We start from the raw sequence: 6,753 nt of genomic DNA, 5'->3' as shown, positions 1-6,753 counted from the left end.
ACAAAAAAAACACTTGGTTGCCATCTTGGCACATAGTTTACTGAAGCAGATCATAATGATGCAGCTCAGTGGATGGGCAAAGGCAAGGTTAAAAACAACAGCAACGTGCCATTTCGTGATGACGGGGAGCAGGAGCATTTTAACGTAGAAAGTTCCCGTTGACAAAAATGGGGTTATGAAAGCAGTGCTAAAAGCTGCAATTTGGCCCGGCATCACACAGATTACCACATCTCACCACAATCCTCTTTGAAGACAAAGTCAAAGTGCTTCGAACCTTGTCCCATAATTTTATTGTCGCAGCTTTTCCCCAGAATCAAAAAACACAGATATAGATATGTACATGCGGGCGCAATTTGTTCCCCCCTTTTAAAAAATGTGCGTGAACGTAGAAAACAATTTTCAAGGGTTTTGGTGTTTGCATGACTTTCGGGGTTTCTGTCACTTGTGGAAAAAAATGATTCATAAGCAGGTCAATAGAAAAATGTATTTAGAGTATTCAAAAATAATAAAGAGAAAAATGTTTTCACCTGGATCAGCGACTCCCCATGTCAGAATATTAGTTGTAATATCCAATAAACTCAACCGTTGGTGGAGTTCATCTAATATATTTCTATCTTGTCTTTGTTGGCGCCGTAAAGTGTCCAACTGTTCATGCAGCGATCGTACTTCATTATTAATTTGATTAATTCTAATATTTAAAATATTTTCTACCGCCCGATCGCCATCAGGATTGTAACCTGACAGTTCCTTCGTGTAAAAGATTTTCTTCTTCTTAGGTTGAGAAGAAACTTTGTCTTCTGTAATTTCCAATTCAGTTCTAAAAGACAGAAAAGTCTTGTTACAAAACAAGAAGCTTTGTTTGATTTTTATATAAAATTGCATCTTGCCATCTGAGTTCTCAAATGGAAATAACATTGGTAAACATACATCAATCACAAACGGTGGCAAGCCAGTGGCCTCTGCTGCTGCTCCAACCAGTGGAGATCCCACCCTGGTCATCCCTTCTTCATATGGCTTCTTGAAGAAGACCTTTGCTTCCTCCGAGATATTTGTTCTCTCTTATAATGAAACAATAAAAAAACAGAGCATTTGCAAAAAAAAAAAAAATATTCAGGACAAACACATATTGTCTGGCTGTGTAGCTCATTTTTTAAGAGACGTCACGCATACCTCTTCTTGACGTTGAACCTAAAACAAAGACAGAAAAATACAACCATGACTATGAATAAACAGAAGGTAACTGTTTTTCTGATATATGATAAATAAATATTTGCATGCATTGTGCTTGCAGAGTATCCCCCAGAAAACCTGATAAGCCCAGTGGTTGGGTGTGACGGCAGTCAGTCATCCAGTAGCCTGTCATGTTTCTGAGTTAAAAAATGTTTAAAGTTGATGGGAAATTTGAAATTATAATTTGATAATTATGTGTTATTGAAAGATTGGAAGATTAACACCCAAACAATAACTATAAAGTCGTAAAAGATGCAAACATTTGACAAAAACTAGAATAAATAAACAATGCTTAGCCTGGTGGCGGCACAAATAAAGACTGGTGGCCCCACCAGGCTTATAATACGCTGTGGGAAACCCTGAAATGTATTGAACTGTATGATAGAATCGTACCATTCAATCAATGTACTAGTATGAACTATTATACAGAAAAGTATGTTGTTTTTTTTTTAAAACTATATAACCCAGTGCTATAAAGTAGCATTATTTCACTGTAATTTGTAGGGTTTTTTGCTAGTCTATGTTCATGATAGAAGTTACATCTCTCTTTTCGGTTATAATACAATATTTAGTCAAACTTGTTTATGGACACACCGTCTGCTATCAGAGAGCTGCTCAGGACAGATTATTGTAATTGTGAGTTTAATCACTGGGAGCAACAGGAACACGATCGTTAAGTTCTGTAACGTTACGACCGTAAATTAGCAGCTCGTTTCTCTGAAGAACTGACAGTAATACAGAAAAAGCAGAGAAGATCTGAGATCTGTCATAGATCTGAGTTGCGCCAACAGTATGAAACACCAGAGCTACACAATATTAGCTTGGTGTGATGTGCATTTTATTTTTCATTTGAATTAAAAAAAAATAATAAAGTTCATGATCTGAGTATTTATCATTATGATTGGGCCTGGAAATTTTATTTATAACACAAAATAAATGGATTTATTTAATCCATCAGAACCAGAACCTTGAGGTTCTCTGTTGCTGAGTGTCGCTGCAAATCAGCAGAGAAATGACTGCAGCTGCTGCGCTCCAGATCTTTCGCAACAGCTGATTCTCCCCACTGTACTAGAACCGAACCGAATCACACATTAAGCTATTATTGAGAGCAACTTGCCACTGGAAAGTGTCGTAAGATGCCCTTCCGGTAACTGCTGTGCTGTTTGTGGCTGTTCTTTAATAATCAGACCACATTTAATTTGTGGCTGCAGCAAGTTCAAGATAACCCACATCTGCATCCTAAGCAACTGAGTCAGTGAAGTAACTACATACGCTAGTGCGACTTGAAGAAATGCGGCCATTTCTTCAAGTTGTCATCCCTCCCCGCAAAAAAAAAGTTCTATCAGCGACAAGCTGCTGTGATCAGCGATACGAATGGTAAATAACAACCTACTGAGCCTGGTAGGAGGCACAGGAGGGACCGCCTGAAGCCAGTCAATGGGGCTGATGACTACTAACAATGGCCATTCTATAGGATGATAACATCCGAAGCGGGTGGGTAAAAACGTTGACTACCTGAAGGCGGAGTTTCTGAAAGAACTGAAGCTTCTTTAAGAGACAGAGGCCCAATTTCAATGCATTAAATTACCAAGTAAAATTTCTTTTAGGTCATATATTTAAAAGCTTTTTAAAACAACTGAAGGTAACAGTTGTTTTAAAAAAAAAAAGACAAACTATGTGAATGGAAAATACACAATATTGCCCCTTTAAAGGAGCAATGCCTATCACTACTATGTTACTATGAAAGCACAGTGGACGTGTGAAGAGCCTAAAGCAGTGAGAGTGTTGAGCAGCTGACGGCGGGCATGCCGTCTCTCCTGCCCTCAGGCAGACCATACTGTAGCCTGAGGTGCAGGTCGCAGAGGTTCTGTGAAGGTTTCTTTCCAACCGCCATCACTGTTGAACAGAAATGGTTGACATTCTAGTTATCATTCTCTACAAGCCTGTCAAACATTTTCAGTGAAATCAACATTTCTCTCATGCGAAAATTTAATTTTTTTAAACTTTTTAAATATGCACTAGATTTTCTTTTTCTTCATGTATTGTACTTGCCTTTATAAACAGTAAGTGGTTCTTGTATGCTTTTGCGTGTCTTTGATGGTGCTGAATAAAGTAAAACTGGCATCTTGAATCTAACTGAGCCATTACCCCTGCTAATTTACCAGCTAATGTAAGCCTGCAGTGTTACTCTGTTTAAAGAGCAGAACAACAAGAAACAATGCAATTAGCATTTTAAGGGAAAGAAAATCTATATTCACCAGGTATTTATGCCACATTTTGCTTAGCTTTTCCACCGCTGTGTAAAAGCAAGCTCATGTTATAATTTAAATTTCTTTTGCTACTGGCGACTGGAGCAGTAATAGTTTTTACCTAAAGAAAGCCAGTAAATCACTGTCATGATGAAGGAGGTAATACTCAGTATGTTGCTAATGAGAGGGTTTATAAATAATTTCCGCAGCAAAAAAATAAATGAGAAACAGCATCGCAGTTGTCAGAATAAAATGCAAACTTTTTGTACCTTTGTTTTCTAGTGTCAGCATTCCTGTTTCTACTCAGTGATTTAACACTGATAAAATGTAGTTCATTTTGGTCAGTTTTTTCTCTGGCAACAGAGGAAAAACTGTTCCTAAAGACTGTGCTGATTTTTCCACCCAGCATCATTTTCAAAAAAAGAACAAACAAACAAAAAAAAAAAACGCAGCGCCTTGTGACATCCGCTTTGTCACATCGACATCCGTGGTTTCAAATTCAATGTCCTGTCTCTCAGAGTAAACTTCCCCATCTGGGTTATTTTTTCCTTTGGTAAGACAGAAAAAAATCTCCATTGTCTGTTTGGGCTGCTGCTCCACAGATGATCTTGTCTGAGGTACTTTTCAATTTGAAGACATTGGAAAACGTCCCGTCGTGTTCCTTGTCAAATTCATAGCTGTGATTTCACAGACTACTTTCTTCTCTTCAGAACAAACTGAAGAGTTTGTTCCTTCTGGGAAAAACAATAGGGGACTCAATTAACCAAAATACATATAGACACACAAAGACCATGACAAATAGAGGCTGCACGAGACTTCAGACTGGGTCAGAGTTTCGCCTTCCTGCAGGAAAATGACCATAGATATAAAAACAGAGTTATATTGAAATAGACCAGATCAAAAGATATCTATGCACAACAACCTAAAAGAGGGAGAATAAAAATGTTGATGTCGATGTGAAAAGCTGCCAGACCTGAAAAATCTAGCAGCTATAATGGCTGTTGTACAAAACTTTAGCCATAAGAGGACAGAGAACGGCCTGTCCCACATACTGTCAGATTTGTTTTTGTAAAAATAAAATAAGAAACCTTTCTACTTCACAATTGCATTCCTCTGTAGCTTAAAGAGCAAAAACTCAGATTTTGGACTCACTAGTTGTAACGTGACTGAAGGGAAAAGGCTCAAGGTTTATGAATCACAGTTGTAATGAAACCTGTCTGCCGTTAAGGTTTGGTTTGACGTCTCACCATGACAGCATGGTTTACGATCATGTTTTTTTTAAAAGAAACAGGTTTTCTACAAAGCCACAAAGGGATTCTGTCCTCATACCATTAGGTCAAGAACTGTTTGAGAACAATGTTTTTCACCTGTCTCCGGATCTTTTGTGAAAAATTCGGGCAAAAACACTTCCTGCTCTACTTTTGAGAGCTTAATAAAAATTCAAAGCTTTCCACTGCCATTAAATGCATCATTATCTACTGAGTTTGGCTGTGCCTCTCAGCCATGTTCACTGAACAGGTTCACTGAACAGATTTTGTGCTGTCTGCTTTTGTAACACTACAGCCAATGAATCCCAAAACCCAACATTTCCCAGCAGAATATTGACCTGTAATTAGATTATCACTGTAATTGATCTTACCTATCTGCACTTTTAAGGCTTTGGCAGTATGCTCAGAGAAAAACAGGCAGAGATGAGAGAGTGTTTGGCAGAAACTGAAACCCAAAATGTTTAGTTACAAGAAACCAGAGAACACAGAAGGTAAACAAGATGAAAGTGAAAGGGGGAGCAAAATTGACTTTTTTGAACTTTACATCATGTCATAATGTTATTCCCTCATCAAAAACATACCTGCTTTGATTCTCTCATGCATGTTTGAGAAATCCTTTAATCTCCCCTGGCAACCATGCAGCTGTATAAAACACTTGGTGGGACCTAGCCCCGCCTTAGAGGATGAAGCTCCGCCTCCGAGCTACAGTTTCCAAGCTTCTGTGTCAAAGAGTAGACCCCCCACCCCCAGAATCCTCCCTATCAGCTCCTTTAGACTAGCCAGCAGCAATTAGCAAACAACTGGTGGAAATTTGCATCAGCTGAGCTCATTATAGGAGCTACTTCTCAGTGAAACGCTGGTAAAAAATATTGTTAAAGGGTTAATTGAGGAACGATGTGATGACTTCCTTAAGACGGATTTTCAGAAAGAGTAAAACTTTCTTAAAGAGACGAGGCCAAATTTCAAGGTGTTAAATTGCAAAGTAAAATTTTTGTTAAGTCATATTTGATATATATATATATATATACCAATTTTTGAATAACTGAAAGCAACATAGTTATTTGATTGTGGCATAAAATGGAACTATGTGTCTGGAAAACACTTAATACTTCTCCTTTAAACAGACAGGCTAAATTTCAAGGAGTTAAATTGCAAAGTAAAATTTCTATTACGTCATGATTAATATACATATACACTGCTATAAAGTGGAACGGTGTGGAATGCACACAACACTTCCCCAAAAGCACGATGAACAAGATGAGAAAAAGAGGCAGAGATAATTGAAAGAAAAAAAGAGAGAAAGTCACAGCTGAGAAATGAAAAGGAAAACGAACAACAGATAAAAGAAAACTAAACGCAGCATGGAGCAGCCGACAGTGGAGCGTGTGGCCAGAAGCCAAGATGAATGAGTCATAACTCGGCTTCATTAGCGGCTATGTCTCCTGACCTATCGACATCCACATCGCACCGTGTAATCCCCGCACATCGATCCGCTGACCTCCCGAGCAGCAGGATTCTCACCGTTCCTCATTGTTGCAGCCTTCCAGCTCGGCCCGCTGTGTTTCTAAATCTCTCCCATGCCTCCTCCTCGGCCACCGCACCCCCGCGCTACCACCCAGCCCCACATTCTGTATTTACCATTAATATTGGACTCCCACAAGCGAGTACAAAGGTCAGGATTTGTTTATGCATCCGGCAAGACCGCATAAATTCGGCAGAGCAGTCAAATGTCAGTTTGAAAATGCCAAAAGTTTAAAACCCTTCTGAGTTGTGCAGTCTTGTGAGGGTGTGACCGTTTCTTGCTCAAAATGCGACTTGTTTGAGAGCTGGTTGAAAATGCAGCGGTGAGGTTCTTTTGTTTAGAGAAAATGATTAAATAATGTTCAAACTCCAGTTTGAATTGGATTGCGGCAAAGTTCAAAAAGCAGACTGAAGAGTTTTCGGGACTGACAGGCTGCAGGATCATATAAACACCCAACACGCTGTCAGTCCCCTCTGGCCAAATA

At 38.9% G+C, this 6,753-nt stretch overlaps 1 long non-coding RNA gene across 1 annotated transcript; it reads right to left on the bottom strand.

The window, feature by feature from the left end:
- Positions 1-780: 780 nt before the first annotated feature.
- LOC107837679 (uncharacterized) lies at positions 781-1,207 on the bottom strand. Its single transcript, XR_001663717.1, has 3 exons — positions 1,171-1,207; positions 928-1,058; positions 781-817 (listed from the first exon to the last, which is right to left on the bottom strand). It is a non-coding gene; the product is annotated as an uncharacterized LOC107837679 (long non-coding RNA).
- Positions 1,208-6,753: the final 5,546 nt, after the last annotated feature.

This window comes from Poecilia formosa, unplaced genomic scaffold, assembly GCF_000485575.1.
Source record: "Poecilia formosa unplaced genomic scaffold, Poecilia_formosa-5.1.2 Scaffold167, whole genome shotgun sequence".
NCBI lineage: Eukaryota > Metazoa > Chordata > Actinopteri > Cyprinodontiformes > Poeciliidae > Poecilia > Poecilia formosa.
The sequence above is the reverse complement of the archived record's forward strand: the minus strand, read 5'-3'. Positions and strand labels throughout refer to the sequence as shown.